Here is a 16,815-nt window from a genome sequence, read left to right on the forward strand (position 1 = left end):
AGTGTGGCCGTGAGCTGTGCTGAGGGTCACCAGAGCAGCTCAGATCCAGCAGCGCTATGGCTGTGGCTGTGGCTGTGGTGGAGGCCGGCAGCTACGGCTCCGATCCAACCCCTCGCCTGGGAACGTCCATATGCAGCGGGTGTGGCCCTCAAAAGACAAAAAAAAGAAAAAGGAAGCGCTGACGCCTGCTACAGGGTCGAACGTCGAGTCCCTGTCCTCAGACAAAAGGTACGTGCCCTGTGACCCTGCGCACGGGGCATGTCCAGAGTAGACGGAGCCACAGCCGCAGGGGGCAGATGAGCGTTGCCGGGGCCTGGGGTGGGGGCTGGGGGCACGCGGGGGGGGCCTGCTGCTGGGACGGGGTCCCCTTGAGGGAGACAAGCGCTTTGAAACCAGGCAGTGGTGGTGGCTGCCCCACCTGGGAATGTTCTAGAAACCACCAAACTACGCACTGTAGAGGGTGAGCAGCGTGGTGTGCAAATCACACCTCCAAGCTCTTCAAAGACGGAGGAGGAGGAACCAGGTCTGGGCCGCAGGCGGCGAAGGCCCCCCGCTCCGCAGCAGGTGCTGTCGGCTGCCCTGCACTGACCCGTAGGCTCAGCCCTGCGTCCCTGCAACAACCCCCCGACGGGAGCGAGTCCTCCTAGGGGATCCCCTCTACAGGGGCGTCAGAAGCCACAGGAGCCACCTCTACTGCCGAGGCTCCTCGAGAGCGAGGGAGCCAGCTGGGGAACCGAGGCACGAAGCAAGGCACCAACGGGCTTAGGAAGGGCAGCTGTCTGCGGTGGCAAGTGGGGCACCTTCGGGGGAAGGGTGGCAGCTGCGGGGGGGGGGGGGTCCTGGGTGAGGCAGGTCATCCTTGAGGGGCCAGCGAAGAAACTCTTTCCATTATTCATGGATTCTCCAGAAAGTCTCAAAGGTCCCGCTTCCGATCTTCCAAGACGAGCTGTCTCCCCGGATCCAGGGCCACCCCGGTGACCGGCAGAGCCCGGAGCAAAACGAGGACACCAGTCTCTTGCCCCAAAGCAGGGACGGTGACACCGGAGGCCGCGAGCAGCCAAGGCTGCTCCCGTCCTCCTCCGCCTCCCTCCTCCTTGTCAGACTCGGTCACCACAATGTGAAGACACGTGAAAACGTTTTTCTTGCAGGAGAACGAATACACGGAATATCAAAAGTACCACTGCAACCTTTTTTTTTTTTTTTTTTCCAGTCTTTCTAGGGCTGCACCTGCCCCATATGGAGGTTCCCAGGCCAGGGGTCAAATCGGAGCTACAGCTGCCATCCGATGACCCAACCACAGCATCTCGGGATCTGAGCCGCGCCTTTGACCTACACCCCAGCTCACGGCAACGCCGGATCCTTAACCCACGGAGTGAGGCCAGGGACCAAACCGCAACCTCACGGTTCCTAGTTGGATTTGTTAGCCACCGGGCCGTGACGGGACCTCCTGAACTTTCTTCTTTTTTAAGGCGAAATCATATTCCACTGTGTGGCTGGAAAACGTCGTGTTTACCTCTTCCTCCCTCAATGGACATGTGTGTGGCTTCCACCTTCTGGCTCCTGTGAGCGACGCTGCTGTGAACACAGGGGCCGCAGCAGCAGCATCTCTTCGAGTCCCTGCTGTCAGCTCTCTGGGGTGAGTCATGCGCTGTCTCGACCCAGAAGTGCGGCTGCTGCATCACACGGTGATTCTGTTTCCTCTTTTGAGGACGCTTTGCACTGGTTTCCGCCGTGGCTCTGCCGCGTGACAGTCCCAGCAGCAAGCGTTCCAGGCTCTCCATGTCTTCACCAACACTTGCTAGTTCCCTTCTTGTTTGTTTGTTTGTTTGTTTGTTGCTGCATCTGTGGCATGAGGACGCTGCCAGGCCGGGAATCGAACTCACGCCAGGACAGTGGCCTGGGCTGCTGCAGTGATGACACCAGATCTGTGACCCCCAAGAGAACTCCCCGTTGTTGTTTTTTTTATAGCAGCCCCCTCATAGGCGTGAGGTGGGACGTCGTGCGGTTCTGATTTGCAGTTCCCTGATGATCAGCGGTGCTTCGTGTCTTTGCATCAATTTATTGTCGTTTCCTTTTTTTTTTTTTTTGGATAAATGTCTATTCGAGTCCTCTGCCCGTTTTAATTGGGTTGAGCTTTTTGTTGTTAAGTTACAGCTTTTTTTTACATATTTCTGGATATTAACCTCATATCAGATGGATGGTTTTCAAATATTTTCTTCTTTTCTGGGGGGGGGCCTTCACTCTATTGAAAGTGTCCTTTGATGGACAGAAGTTTTTCATTTTGATGAATTCCAATTTGTCTATTTTTCCTCTGCCGCCTGTGCTTTTGGTGTCAGCTCTGAGAAATCACTGCCAAACACAAGGCCACAAAGTTTTTCTCCTGCATTTTTTTTTTTTAAATGCCGCACCTGCAGCACATGGAGGTTCCCAGGCGAGGGGTCTAATTGGAGCTGCAGCTGCCGACCTGCACCACAGCCACAGCAACGCAGGATCTAAGATGCATCTGCCACCCACACCGCAGCTCATGGCAACGCTGGAGCCTTAACCCACGGAGGGAGGCCAGGGGTCGAACCTGTGTCCTCGTGGATGCTAGTCCACTTCGTTAGCCACTGAGCCACAGCGGGAACTCCTGCCCCTGCTTTCTCCAAAGCATTTTACAGGTTCGCTGTGTGTTCGGGTCTTTGATCCACTGGGCGTTGAGGTCTGACGGTGTGAGGCAGGCGTTGTGCTGCAGGCCTTGGCGTGTGATTTCCAGTTTTCCCAGCACCACTGGTTGCAAAGGCTGTCCTTTCCCAGTGGAAGGGTCTTGGTGCCGTAGTGGGTTTTGTCTGTCATTTAATGTTACTCTAGGAAAAAAATCCTTAAAAACTTTTAATCGCTAGCATGGATTTCACCATCCGCCTTTGAGAAGGGCAGCTCGTACGATGTGCCAGTTTCAGTGCAGACACGAGGACCGCTGACTCCTACGCAGACCCACCAACTGACACCACCTGGGATTCCCTGCTCAGGTGTCAACGCGTTCCCTCCTTCCGAGAACACGAACTGCACTTCCGGTCCCCATTCTCATCTAGAACCTTCCTCATCAAGTGCTTGAGTCCATGCGCACCCCCTCCCCTCCTTGAACCTGAGTGGACCAGCAGCAGAATGACTTCTGACAGGACGGCATAAAAATGCCACTTGCTCTCTTAAAAGCCATGCTGGAAGGAGCCCAAGCTGCTGTGGTGAGGCCCCCGTGGAGAAGGACCAAGGCCCCTGCCCACAGCCTAGCTGAGCTCCTGGACAGAGCCACGCAGACAGGCTGACCAGCCCTCAGACCCTGGGGCACACAGAGCCACCCACAGACCCACCACGCGTCACGTCTGAGGGCAACGCAAATATCTGTTGCTTGAAGCCACTACGTTTGGGGGTGGCTTGTTACACAGCGACGGGTGACTGATACACTGCGGGCCGGGCCCTGGGACCTCCCAGCACCACAGAGCCCGGGGACCAGGATGCAGCAGGGGGATTCAGGACAAGCTTTGGAGCAGGGTCTGGCATGGGTGGGAGGGGCTGTGAGCTGGGGGGCGCAGGGCTTCTGGCTGTGCTGGGACACAATCAGAGGACGGTCTGGGGACAGAGCATCTGGATTCTCTGCGGGACGCCCTGGGGAGCAGCCAGGGGGCCCTCTGGGTCTGGGCCTGGGGCCAGGAGGTAAAGCCGCAGGTCAGGGTAACTGATGCTGCGTGTGTGGGCGAGACCCCGTCGCCACCAGGCAGTTGCGGGATGAAGCGGGTCCCCCTCCCCAAACTCACACGTTGAAGCCCTGACCCCGGAACCACAGGGGGACTTTCTTCGGGAAGAGGGTCCTTACTGGTGAAATTCAGTAAGACGAGGCCATCCTGGGGTTGGGTGGTCCCTGGTGTCCTTATAAAGAGGGGACATGTAGACACAGACACATACGCAGAGGCCACGCGATGAAGGCGGCAGAGATGGGGTGACGCGACGTCAGAGACTGGAGCTCCTGCAGCGAGGGGAGAGGCCTGGCGCAGACCTTCCAGAAGAAACAGGCCCGCCGGCACCCTGACCGCAGACGACAGCCTGCAGAACTGAGACAGCACAGCCCTGCCGCGCCAAAGCCACCGGGCTTGGGGTTGTTACAGCAGGAGGCAGGAATGATCCAGCCTGCGGTCTCCCACGTTGCCTGGGCGCAGAGGATGGAGATGCGCCAGGAAGCCGGCTGGCTCTGCCCCCGCTGGGGGCTGCTAGGCCCGTCTCAGCCCCTTGACCTGGAGCACAGCACGTGCACGAGCCGTGCCCTCACCCTCCACCGAGAAGACGGCACATCAGCCCCCGGAGCGCCAGCAGGTCCCAGGGCCAGGCTAACAACAAGCAGCTGCTGTGTGCCGCACGCACGTTTCCAGCCTACGACGGACTTCTCGTCACCCTTCGAAGCCCAGCTCAGGAGTCACCTCCTCCACGAAGGCTTCCTTGCAGCAGCCCTCAAAGAGGGAGTTGATCCCTACCCTGCATGACCCGCCCCGCACTTTCCACCATGGACCCCTAAACCAGAGGGAGACCCCGAAACCAAAGGGAGACCCCAAAACCCATGGGAGACCCCCAAACCAAAGGGAGATCCCTAAACCAATGGGAGACCCCGAAACCAAAGCAACAGGGCAATGGGAGGCCTTCCTGAGAAGATGTGAGGCCCTGAGAAACTTGCTCATCTCTGTGTCCTTGCCCTTGACACAGGGGCTTGCACACAGTAAGGGCTTAATAAATGTTTGGTCAATGAACGAATGGACAGACGTTCAGTCCAGTGAAACTGGGCTGAGTCTCCGAGTTGGCTCTTTTTTCTTTTAGGGCTGCACCCGCGGCACATGGAGGTTCCCAGGCTTGGGGTCTAATCGGAGCTGCAGCTGCAGGCCTACACCACAGCCACAGCCACACGGGATCCTTAACCCACTGAGCGAGGCCAGGGATCAAACCTGCATCCTTATGGATGCTAGTCAGATTCATTAACTGCTGAGCCACCACAGGAACTCCGAGTTTGCTCTTAAGGAGAGGAACAAATCCTCACTTTGCTAAAACAAGGAGAATGTGGTAGGTTGCTGCCCTACCCTGGCACCTGCTGCCCACCAGAGTCTCGGGGAAATCCAGGAGGTCTTCCTGGAGTAAGAGACATCTGAGAATACTCTCTGAGGCACACGGAGCTTTACCCTGCCCCAGATGAGGGACGGGGGGACTCTCCAGGGTCCAAGAGTGGAAGCGGAAAGTGGGGGCTGCCCGGGGCCCCCAGGACGCCCTCAATGGCAGACGCCAAGCTCAGAACCCAGAGCCACATCCTGCCTTGCAGCCCCTGCCCGTGCACGGGCCCCGTCGTCAAAGGGGGGAGGGTCACCTTTGTGCACACTGAGCAGGGGTCTCTGGGAGACAGAGGGGTCGCCAGTCACCCTGGATGTGGCTGGTCTACCGTGCGTCCCTGAGCTGCCCCAACCTCAACTGGATGTCCCCACAGTCCCCCGTGACCTCAGGTGACCCCGCTCCCCGCTCTGGGCCTCAGCTCCCCCGCCGCCCCTGGCCATGGCAGGTCTGCCCTGCCCTCCTGGTCCCCCAGGACCGCGGCCTCGGGTTGGGGCTGACCCCGACCTGGGCCCGGCCCGCGCCCGTCCAGCATCCCCGCCCGGACGCGGCCTCAGGCGGCCCCGCCCCGCGCACAGCCAGGCTCCCGCGCGGAGTCTGTTTGTTTTCATAAGCAATTCAATATTTAAGACCCGGCGAGCCGCTGCCTGAGCTCGCGGGCTCCCTCTTCCTTTGTCTCCGCTCCCCTCCGCCCCCCGCACCTCCTGACAAACCCAGCGGTTCTGACGGGAAATTCATTAGTGGTCTGGTCGCTCCCCCCGCCCGCGTTCCCAGGCAGCTCCGCGCCTGAGTGTCAGCCCCTCCATCCTGATTATCTGGAGACGCCAATTTCAAAGAGACATCTTAATAGTGATGTCAACGAATTAATTAGATGTGTTAATGAGCTAAAAGCAACCCAAATTAAATTAATGCAGTAATAAGCGCAGACAGCAAAATTAGCTCCAATTTCTCTAAATGATTCTGAACTGTACACAACACCTCATCTCGCTCGAACACGACCATCCCCCAAAGCTAATCAAGAACCGGCGCAATTAACTGCTTAATTACAAACAGGCGCGTGCACGGGCGGGCGCACACACGCACACACACGTATACACACACACACACACACACACACGCCGGTGAGAAATTCGGCAGGCAGGGGCGGTGGCGGTGGGGGGCCGGGGGGGGGTGCAGCCTGGGCTGGCCCGGGGGAGTGGGGCCTGCAGACCCCCCCCAAATAGCGAGGTGCCCCCCCCACACCGCTGCCACCCCTCATGGTTCCGGGAGGCTCAGCCGTTCCAGGGCCGTGGACAGTGTCAGGTGGCTGGCCCAGGCCAGGCAGGGAGAAGGGACAGCTGGAGTGCTCCCCCAGCGCCCCTGGGCATCTGCCTGGTGGGGGCTTGGCCAAGGTGGAGGAGGAGGAGGGGATGGAGGGAAGAGGGGGGGAGGGGGCGTGGCGGAGGAAGAGGCAGGGAGGGGCCCAGCCTGAGTTGTTTACTGCTTGCATCAGAATCCGAGTTGCAACTAAAAAGCTAATTGTCCAGCCGGGTTGATTTCCCACTGGGCCTGGAGAGCTGCTAATAGCTTTGCAAGCGGCTCAGGTATCTGATTAGCTGTAATTGCAGCTAGAGACAGGAGAGGGGTGAGGACAGAAGAGGGGGAGGGGGGCCAGGTGGAGGGCAATGCCCAGGCGGGGAGGATGCCAGGCAGGTGCACGTGAAGGCCCAGGTGATCTGCGAAGGGCCGGCCCCCCAGCCGCATCTCTGAGGACCGTCCCGGCACACACACCGTGTGCGGATCCAGGATCCAGAAGTGCTGGGACCCGTGGCCCAGGCCACGCCGTCTCAGGGGAGGCTGGCACCTCTGCGGGCCCATCTATAAGACAGGCGTAGCGGCCCCGGGGGGCCGGGCCCCAGAGCAGCCAGGTGACGGAGCAGGCTCAGAGCTGTACTCGGGCAGGGGCTGGAGCAGCTGCCCGTGGGCACCGGGCTGGCGGGCGGCGTGTGGCCAGGACCCTGGCCGTCTTCCATTCTCCTGCCTTGTAGGGTTCAGTCTCTTTAGCCAAGGATGGTTCTTGTTCACGTCGGACCACTTCGGGAGGAAGGGCGGGTGCTGGCCGATGAGCTCCCCCTGCGCCCGCCCCGGGCACTGCAAACCCCCAGAGAAGGGCTCTCCGCAGAGCGGGCGGAGAGGTCCCCAGAAGGACCCGGGGGGCGCTGACGACCCATCTGCCCACAAGCCGCAGGAGCCGCTCCTCGCTCCCGCCCTGTCCTTCCTCGGCCCCCGTCAGTCCCTCGGTGTTTTTCGCTCACGCACAGGTGCGCTGGTCCGTTCGCTTGCTTTTCAACCTACTGACTCCTTTCAAACATATCTACTTCCACCCTTGCTCCGAGCTGGAAGGAAGGTGATGCCACCCCATTTACCCACCAGCCACGAGCTGTGCCCCTGTGGCGGCACGGGGCCCCGAGGACCCGAGGGGACAGTCCCCTCCCTGCCCTCAGTGAGCTTCCATGCTGAGCTCCTGACGTGTGGCCGCACGGTGGCGCTTCAGGCCCTGGGGACCGGGCGAGCCGGGGACAGAGCAGAGTCCCAGGGAGTGGCCTTGGAGGGGCAGGATGTAGATGGGTGGGGGGAACAGGGTGCCGACGCCACGTGGCTTGCAGGGCCCCCTCTCCCCGAGTCCCCGAGCCAGCCCTGACCCACTGGCCTCCGCTTTCAGGCAGGCAGAGTGGTGGACCGCAGCCGTGCTTTCAGGGATCAAAAGCGCCTGGGCCTTCGGGGACAGGAGAGACTGTGGCCACGCAAGCCCACTCGGGCCGCAGACCCCGGGTGGGACACCACGCAGTGCTCAGGAGAGAGGGGGCGGCGGCGTGCCCAGCTGGGGTCAGAGTGAGTGGCCCCCACAGGCTCAAAGTCCCAGGCTGGATCTTTGTACGTGGGGAGAACGAGGCCAGGGGCTCGGGCCCCTGAGGTCCTCCGTACGGCCCCTCCCACGCCAGCGGTCACCTCTGCTCCTTGTTACGGGTTCTCTCTCCCAGCAGGAAAAAAGGATTGCTTTGCTCGAGCAAATGTTCCGATGAGCCTTCCCCTCCCTGAGCAGGGGTGAGTCCCAGAGCCCCTGGGGGTGGGGACAGCGGGGGTGGGAGGAGCTGTGGGGCCCGCAGGCCACGGGGAGGGGCTCGCCTGCTGGCCCTGGACACGCACGCCCTCCACGCGGTGGCGGGTCAGGTGGCCGGAAGGGGCAGCCCCGTGGCCACTCCTCGGTCTCCATCCTCTGACATGGGCGAGTGGGCTGGAGGCGTCTGCGGACGGGGAGAGCCCTGTGGCATCGCCCAGGCGTCTCGGGCACACGCCGTGCATGCGCGGACAGGTGCACACGCGGGGCGGCCGGTGGGAGGCAGGCGGGCCTGGGGGAGCCGGCGTTCCCGTGTCAGGTGCAGGCTGCCCAGGCTCCCGCAGCCCACGCCAATTAGCAACTCACTTTACGTTATTTTAATTTGTCTCTGGGGCCCTGGAAGGAGCGTCATGCGATTATTATTATTATTTTTTTTTTGGCTGGAAACTCCAGCCGCCATTGTATAAATTACATATAATTGAATCCATCAGAGGCAGTTTCTTTGAAGCAATCCCGTTTTCCCTTCCCGACAACGGCCACCTCTCCTCGCAACTCATCTCCCGGCCCCCGGGAGGAGGGAGAGGCCTGCGGACCCCCTGACCTCCCGACCCACGGAGGACATTGGTTTTGAAGTCCGACCGTCGTGAGGTCCGCCCCTGCGGCACCACTGCTCGCTGCGTGACCTCAAGCTAGTTGCCCACCCTCTCTGAGCCTCAGTTTTCTTGTCCATGACAGCCTCTGTCTCAAAGGGCTGGCGTGAAGCTTAAGGGGATAATGCCTGGATGCCCTCGGTGGGGGCCTGAGGGGTGTGTCCCGCTTGGAGGACTTGGCACTGAGCCCTGGGGTCCGCTTTAGTCCAACACACAGACCCGGAAACGAGTGTCCTGAAGGGGACATTCATGCTCTGGCCACAGGGCCACGCGAGGACGCCCGGCGTCAGGCAGGAGGCGGAGGGAGGAGCACCGTGGGCGAAAGGGTCCCTGGATGCCGGAGGCCTGCCTGGAGGTGGGGGCGGGCGGACAGGGGCCCACAGTGAGGCTGACCCCAGGGTGCAGGCAGGATACGGAGGCCCCAAGGGCAAAGCCACTCCTTGAGGTCACACGGGGACTAGGGCAGGGCCGGGGGGAGACCAGCCTAGGGTGCCCTCAGCCTCCTGGGGCTGGAGGGAGGGAGGGCTGGACATGGGTGGACGCAGGCCATGCGGTCCCCGTCAGGGTCCGAGGAGGGCGGACCTGCGGACCGGCCCCTCCAGGCCTGTCTCCCTGTCTGTGCTGTGAGGACGGCCCAGGCTCTAAGACAACACTCGCCCTTGGCCCCGGCACCAGGCCTCTGGGAACGGGCCCTGCAGCGCGCTGGGACGCGGGGCCACGAGGGGCCCCACGGATCGCCCCGTTTGCTGGAAACGACTCACGGAGGGGCCGGTGGGCAGCACTGCAGACAGGACCCTGCGCCGGAGCCTGCAGAGCAGCCAAGCGGAGCGAGACGCGGGACCGGGCCGCTGTCACCGCGGGGAAGGGGGACCGCCGCTCGTGCCCGCACAGGCGCGGGGCGGGTTGGATGTGCGCGAGCCCACGAGCCACCGCCCCCCCCCCGGGCAGCCGCGAACCGCACCGCAAGGGACCCTCGGTTGTGAAGCCGCCCCTTGCGTGAAGCCCAAGGTTGTTTTTTTTTTTTTTTTTTTATAAGAACACACGAGTAGGTGACTGAATTCCAGGTCTGTCATGCCTGTCTGGCCCCATTTATTTAGGGCCCCTGTAACTACACTAACATTTTCTTTTTTCTTTTCTTTTTTTTTTTTTTTGTCTTTTTGCTATTTCTTGGGCCGCTCCCTTGGCATATGGAGGTTCCCAGGCTAGGGGTCGAATCGGAGCTGTAGTCTCCGGCCTACGCCAGAGCCACAGCAACGCGGGATCCGAGCCGCGTCTGCAACCTACACCACAGCTCACAGCAACGCCAGATCGTTAACCCACTGAGCAAGTGCAGGGACCGAACCCGCAACCTCATGGTTCCTAGTCGGATTCGCTAACCACTGCGCCACGATGGGAACTCCCCAAGGTTGGTTTTTACCACGTGCCCGTGTTACCCGTTCTTCTTCAAGACGGTTCGAGCTCTTCTAAGCGCACCCCCAAGAAAGCCGACCACACTTGCCACACCAAAAGCTGTACTCGTTGTCCCCAGAAGCAGCATCCCTCTCGCAGCCCAAACGCGCAAGCCGCCCAACGCCCGTCACGGGACACGCAGGTCAACGAGGGCGGTCTGTGAACACGAGGGGACAGGACTCGGCCTTAGAAAGGGGACACCGGCCCCACCACAAGGAGGAAGGACCCTGAAGACACCCGCACAGGGGAAAAAAGCCGGACACAAAAGGACACACGTCCCATTGCTAAGAAACGTCCCGCACAGGCAAACCGAAGCAACAGCGGGGCTGGGGTTTCGGGAGGACGGGGAGTGACCGCGGGTGGGTGCGGGCCTTCCTCCCGAGGCCACGGCCCTGTTCCAGAACCAGGCAGCGATGATGTCACTCAGGTCTCTGAACGCACTAGCCCCCCCACACACACACACCTCAGAAGGGAGGCTGTACCGCCTGGGGCAGGAGCTTCCTGGCGCCACCGCAAGGGCACTGCAGGCCAGGTGCCCCAAGGCCACAGGAAGCGCAGTCCCAGGTCCTGGAGCCCATGGTCTGAGCCCAAGGCTCAGGGCCAGCCTCCCTCCAGACGCTCCAGGGAGGACCCCGGCTTCCGGGGCTCCTGGGGGCGGCCGCCCTTGGCGTTCCTTGGCCTGTGGCCACATAGGGCTCCAGACTCCGCCTCCGGCTTCCCGTGGCCGCCTCCACGTCTCGGAAGGACACCAGGCACCCTGGACCGGGGCCCAACCTGAAACCCCATCTCAGCCGGATTAAGCTCTGCACACACCCTGTTCCCACATAAGGCGATGGCTCCAGGGACCCGCACCCAGGAGTTCAGCACGCCTTTTGGGGGGGCACAGCTCACTCCACCGCACATGTGAATTATACCTCAATAAAGCTGTTACTCCTGTCAGATTTGAGCAATAACATATAAAGGGAAGCAATGTACCCCACTGCAGGGACACGGAGCCTGGGTCAGTCTGGAAGGGACTCAAGGGGCAGACAGGCCACCCCTCCACCAGGAAGGGCCTCTGCCACCCTTGGCTCCATAGTCATTTCTCGTACAATGTTCATGAGAACAGCAGCCGGGGTCTGTCTCTGTCCCTCCCTGATCCGCCCCGCCGGCCTCTGAGGGGGGGCGGGGCCCCGGGCTCTGACCCCGCCCACCGAGGCTGGCCCCGCCCCTCCCTCCCCCAGAGGAGCCTGTCACTCCCCCACGTCGCCAACCTGTAAAGTAACAACCTGTCACACGCACAACCTCTTTGCACCCAAAATGTTCTCTGATCTGTGTAAACTACAATTGAAGCTGCAGCGCTTGATATTAATATCTTTTGTTTGTGTGTCAGGGTTCTGCAGAATCTAATTAAGGCGTGTTCTCTGCGTTTCCGGGGTGTTGGAACAATCCCGCCGAGCAGACAATGCAAATTGTTGACCTGCAAGATAAACTGTGCTTGTGGAGGATTTGGGGGCGGGGGGTGCATGGCTGTTCTCTTCTGCTGGGGCCCCAGTTCCGCCGCCCGTGGGTCCCCCTGTGTGCCGGCGGCAGGGGCCCCTTCACTGGGGCGCGTTGATCACAGCAGGGTTTTTCTGCGTGTCCTTCCATGTGTACACACGTGTACACATGCACACACACGCAGAGCCAGGTCTCCCCCGTCTCAACAGCCCTCTCCCCACTGTCGGTGGGCAAAAGGCCCCACGCACAGATGGGGCAGCTGAGGCCTCGGAGGATGAGCGTGTTAGGATGGGAGCTCAGCCACCGGGCGCCGGATAAGCCCACGTCCGGGAGGGCCGGGCCTGGGTTCTGCCCCGGCTCCTAAGGACACAAAGCCGGTTCTCCAGGGAAGGCCCAGGCAAAAACTGCCATCCCTCCTGGACACGAAAAACTGAGGCTTGAGGGCTCAGAGGCTTGTCCTGGACACAGGCTGGTGGCAGAAAATAAGTGTCCTTCAGTTCCAGGGCAGTTTTGGGAGCCTGGACCTGGAGTCCTGGCCCCCCGTGCAGGTGACCTTGGCCGGTGGCCACCCGGCTCTGATTTCAGTTACCGCCCTGGAACGTGGGGTTGATGAGAGCATTACAGCAGCACCACCTCCGCCAGCCCCTGCCCCACGCTAGCGCCCAGTGGGTGCGGGTGCAGCTGCCATCATCACTGCGACTATCCCAGCTCCACGGGGTCAGCAACCGCACTGCCCTGCAGGGTGCCCACTCCAGCCCCCAGCCCATCCCAGGGCCTGCCTGCTGCCAGTGCGCCAGACTGAAGGGTTCCACTCTGGATTGGAGGGGAGTCCTGCGGGCTTCCCTCCCCATCTGCAAGTTAGAGGGGTACCCAGACTCGGAGTGCCCCAGCTGGGGAAAGACTCGGGGACCCCGGGCTACCGGTGGAGGGGTCCGGGGGACGCAGGGAGGACAAAGGCCCGTAGGCAGCCTGAGCCAGGGATTCAGGGAGCAGGTGTTTGGGTAAGGGAACCAGTGTGACTCTAGGCCGCGCAGATCTGTGTCGGTGTGTAACAGCTGTGCCAGGACGAGGTTCACGTGTGCGTCCGATCGGGTGCACGTCGGGCCGGCTGTGCACGCGGAGTACCTGCACCACGCACCCCGCCGCGCCTTCCCACCCACGCGCCTTAGGAAACGCCGCAGCGCCACCTGCCGGCCGTGCTCCGGGCTGCACAGAGGCCGCGAGGCTCCGCCCCACCCCCCTCGATGGGCCCCACCCCCGTCAGGCTCCTCCTCCCGAGGCCCCGCCCATGCACTTTGGGTGTTGTGGCCCAGGAGGCCTGCAGGGGACCCCGAACCACCGGTGCCTTCGAGAAGCAAACAGCTGGGTCCGGGCTTTAGGGGTCCCAGCTGAAGTGGGGACAACTGCGAGGATCCCAGGCGCAGCAGGAACACAGCCAGCGCATCGCCCTGATACGGCCCCACTTTACAGATGCCGAAACCGCTGCCAACCAAGGCACCACGGGGTGGGGGTTGGGGTGAGGCCGAGCGGGCTTTGAGCTGGCAGCCTGGGTGCACAGTGTGCATGCAACCCCGACCGGTATATTGAGATGTATTTTTTAACTATTAATTAATAGTTATTTACAAGTATGAAGCCATTAGCCCTCACACCGACTTGCAGGGGAGGTGCAGAGACCCAGCCGTATCTAGAAGGGGCAGGGCAGGAATCACGCCGGCCTTCTGGGCTGTCCACTACCTGACGTGGGCGGGAACGGGGGGGGGGGGAGAATGGGGGGGAGATGGGAGGATGGGGGGAGATGGGGGGGCTTGACCCCCTATGGGTCTGTACAGTGTGGAGGGCGGGGGGGATAGAAGAGACATTTCTGAGGTTCTGTCCCTGCCCCCTCCAGCTGGCACAGGATGCCAGGAATCCAAGGGCCGAGAGGGGGCAGGGACTGGGGGCTCCAGTGGTCTACTGTCTGGCCCAGGCCCCCCCACCCTGGCGCCCGTGGCTGTCCCTGATGGGAAGCCTGAGTGCCTCTGCCTGCCCCTGCGGCATCTCCTGCCCAGTACCCCTCCAAGGAGGAGGCATAAGGAGAGGGTAAGGGGCTGCCGGGGCAGATGGCGTCGGCCCTGATGCCAGCCCAGCTAGAGTTGCCAGAGGAGCTGGGCAGAGCCTGCTACCATGGATGGCCTCTGCCATGTGCATGGCAGGCCCTGCACCTGCAGGGGGGGCAGGGGGGGGCTCACGCCGGGGCTACCTGGAGATGGGGAGGAGGGGCTGCAGCTGGCCTGGCTCTGCGATGCCCCTGACACGCCTGCCCAGGGAGCCCCTCTGGCCAGCTTCCTCCCCTCCCCGGCCCCCAGGCCCCTGCTCTCCACACCCCTGCCCCCCAGCTCCTCTGTCACTCATGGCCCAGTGGCACCATAGCTCCTTTCATACCCCAAGGGCAGCACTGACTGGCTGTGTGACCTTGGGCAAGTCGCTTCACTTCTCTGAGCCTCCACAGCCTCATCTGGAAAATGAGGCCAGCACCGGGGCCTGGAGCAGAGGAGGGCAGGGCTGCAGCCCCAACTCCGACCACAGCAGGCCTCAGGAGGCCCTACTGTGTGCTGGTGCAGAGCGAGGCCGCCGTTCCTACAGCTTCCCTCCATCCCCAGAACCAGCCCCACGTCACAGACGGGCACACGGAGGCTCTCCCAAGGAAGTGAGGGGTCAGCTGGAAGCAGGGCCGGAGGTGGACCAGTGCCCTCCCGTCTCGGGCAGGGACCCCGGCTCACATCTGGCCTGGACGCTGAACTCTGGGACCCCTGGAGGAACGAAACCCACACGCGTCAGACGCTTGGAACATGGCCGCTTCTCCCAGAGGGCGGCACACTGAGCCCTTCAACCCATTTTACAGGCAGGCAGTCCGAGGCCGGGGCAGAACTGGGGGGAGCCTGAAGACCACGGCAGGCTGAACAGGCCACGGGCAGGGCAGCCACCGGTCCCGCTGTCACTCGGCACATGCCCAGTGCCACCCCACACTGATGCACCTGCCCCCTCTGGGGCCCATGACAACAAAGCGGAGCCGTCAGGGGCCTGCTTTCCTCTGTCCTTGCATGCGGAAGGGGCGTCAGGCCCCCCACAGCTCAATCCCAGCCTGCTCCGGGCAAGGGGCTCAGGACGGATGTCCCACCAGGCTGCCACCATCTACCTGATCCCCACACACACACAGACGTGCGCACACGCGCGCGCACGCACACACACACACACACGTGCGTGCCCAGGCTCACCCCTGCCCACCCACCCACCGCAGGTGCATCAGCTAGGCCAGGCGGACTCAGGGACCTGCTCTTGGATATTCAGATGTCAAGCTGCCAATGTAACTTACGAACACCCCCTCACAGTTGTTGGACGGACGGAAGGACAGACGGGGAAGGAAGGACAGACAGATGGGGTGGATGGCGGACAGGTGCCCAGGTAAGCAGAGGAACCCAAACTAAGCCACGGAGTGCACGGCTTCCTGGTGGAGACGGGGGGTGGGCTGCTCTAAGGGCTGCCACAGGCCCCTCTTGGAGATGGAGGCAGGAGGTAGGAAGGGACCGGTCGGGTCACACAGTGAGCGCTCGGCGATGCCCAGGTCCCAGTCCTCAGGGAGGCCCCTGCCAAGTCTGGGTGGCCGCATCGTGTCGGCACCACAGTAATGATGAGAGCCCGATGGGCACCCGCCCCTGTACCCCCTGGGACCACCTGCCCACCTGGGCTCTCCAGCAGCCCCTCCCGAGCAGGGCGGGAGGTGAGAGGCTCACGCACGGGCAGGGCCTGGGGGGCATTCGTTTGTAATTCAACAGCGCGGCGCTGACAAATTAATTATGACACCAGCCCCCCACTTTCTGTCCCCGTCCCCCCCCCCCCGAGTGCGGTGTGGTGGCCCTGAGCCTTCGTGTGGAGTGACATTCTAGGACAGCAGACGCACCCTCACCCCCAGCTCTGCCAGCCGCCAACCACCCACCTAGGCGCCCAGGCCCGAAATGGGGATCCTCACGGCCCTGCTCCCCAAAGGTTCCAGACGCGGCTCCACCTACTCGCTCCTTCCCCACTGGCCTATGGCCACCGCGGCCGAGTCCCGTCCATCCCACCCTCAAGCGCTCGGATGCGGCCACTGCGCCCCCCAACCACCCGCTCCCCGACCGGCCAGGCGCAACCTCAAAACCCGGATCTGAGGATGCGACCCTGCCCGCACCAGAACCCCGGTCTAACCCCCGGAAAACCGCAGCCAAACCCAGATCGAAGGCCGCCCCGCAAAATACCTGTGAGCTCTCCTCGGAACCGCCCAGGGGCACGGGAGCAAGGACGTCACGAAGTCAAGGACGCCAAGGACAGGCGAGGACGAGGAGTCACACGGGACATCCTGGAAGAGAGCAGGGAGGAGGAAAGTAACGCAGCCGCCGGGAAGGCTCCGGCCCTGGTGTCTCGGCGGGGACGCCCACCCAAGCGACGCAGCGTTGGCACGAGGGGACAGAGTGTGCACGCACAGGGTCCCTGCCCGCCGTCTGTGCAGCTGCTCTGTGAATCTGAACTGCTCTAAAATGAAAGCTTTCCACCCAGCGAGAGCGCGCGTCCCGGGCCGGGAAAGTCTGGGGCGTGTTCACACGGTCTCATCTGGGTGGTGGGTCTAGGAGCATCTATTATGCCGTTTTCTGTTTGAAATCTCTCGGAGTTGCCATCGTGGCTCAGTGCTTAATGAACCTGACTAGCGTCCATGAGGATGCGGGTTCAATCCCTGGCCTCCATCAGTGCGTTAAGGATCCAGCACTGCCGTGAGCTCTAGTGTAGGTTGCAGACTCGGCCGGATCCCGCATTGCTGTGGCTGTGGTGTGGGCCGGTGGCTACAGCTCCGATTAGACCCCTAGCCTGGGAACCTCCATGTGCCACAGGTGTGGCCCTAAAAAGATAAAAAACAAAAAAAAACAGAGAGAGAGAAAGAAAAAAAGAAATGTCTCAGAATTAAACATTTAAGAGAAATCCAGATCTAATATGACCCCCCACCCCCGCCTGCCA

At 62.0% G+C, this 16,815-nt stretch overlaps 1 long non-coding RNA gene across 1 annotated transcript in view; it reads right to left on the minus strand.

Annotated features, from left to right (window-relative positions):
• The window catches only part of LOC125126705 (uncharacterized), a 74,785-nt gene extending 58,622 nt beyond the window's left edge, over nucleotides 1-16,163 (minus strand). The window contains exon 1 of the long non-coding RNA XR_007134757.1: nucleotides 16,065-16,163. This is a non-coding gene — a long non-coding RNA (uncharacterized LOC125126705). The remainder of the gene's footprint in view (nucleotides 1-16,064) is intronic.
• Between the last annotated feature and the right edge of the window lie 652 nt (nucleotides 16,164-16,815).

The sequence above is a fragment of the Phacochoerus africanus genome, chromosome 5 (assembly GCF_016906955.1).
Source record: "Phacochoerus africanus isolate WHEZ1 chromosome 5, ROS_Pafr_v1, whole genome shotgun sequence".
In the NCBI taxonomy this organism is placed as follows: Eukaryota; Metazoa; Chordata; class Mammalia; order Artiodactyla; family Suidae; genus Phacochoerus; species Phacochoerus africanus.